Source organism: Camelina sativa, unplaced genomic scaffold (genome assembly GCF_000633955.1).
Source record: "Camelina sativa cultivar DH55 unplaced genomic scaffold, Cs unpScaffold05668, whole genome shotgun sequence".
NCBI classification, from domain to species: domain Eukaryota; kingdom Viridiplantae; phylum Streptophyta; class Magnoliopsida; order Brassicales; family Brassicaceae; genus Camelina; species Camelina sativa.
In genome coordinates, this window is record NW_010926753.1 from 1 (window position 1) to 548 (window position 548).

Genomic DNA, 548 nt, shown 5'->3' on the forward strand with positions numbered 1-548 from the left:
ATAACCACAGCTGCGTGCTGTTTTGCCAAGTCAACCTGTTGCCTACTGGCTTCACTCATCGCAGCTCCAAAGTGCCTCTCGAGAAGCTGGATTATGTAATGAATCAAATTACCGCTACAACAAACAACATAAATGAGTGAAAAAAATGTGGCATACATTATACAATAAAGGCAAAATCTCAGGCAGAGATTGAGTAAGTCCCCGCAACAATAACCGACGCCTGTCACCTGGAGAGAAAGTCCAACTAAAAATTAGAGAGGAAAACAGACAGTTTAGATGAAAATTTTAGACTCACAAGGTACATATAAACTATCCAGATTAAGGTGCCATTTTTGTAAAATATATCAGTCGACTAACGACCGAAAGCTTGCACTTACAATATAATTAAATTTCGAAGGTTAGCAAATACGTGTTTTTGTAACCTCACTATTATAGCATGGACAAAACTACAACGCTGAAAAGCGCAACACCACAGAGAAATGAGGAAAAAAAAACCCTCTCAGATACCTTCCAAGTCCTCATTGTGAACTGTTATATCTTCTGGGAGC

General features: G+C 38.9%; 1 long non-coding RNA gene across 1 annotated transcript; it reads right to left on the bottom strand.

The window, feature by feature from the left end:
- LOC104774798 lies at nt 1-548 on the bottom strand. Its single transcript, XR_765515.1, has 3 exons — nt 508-548; nt 157-227; nt 1-86 (listed from the first exon to the last, which is right to left on the bottom strand). It is a non-coding gene; the product is annotated as an uncharacterized LOC104774798 (long non-coding RNA).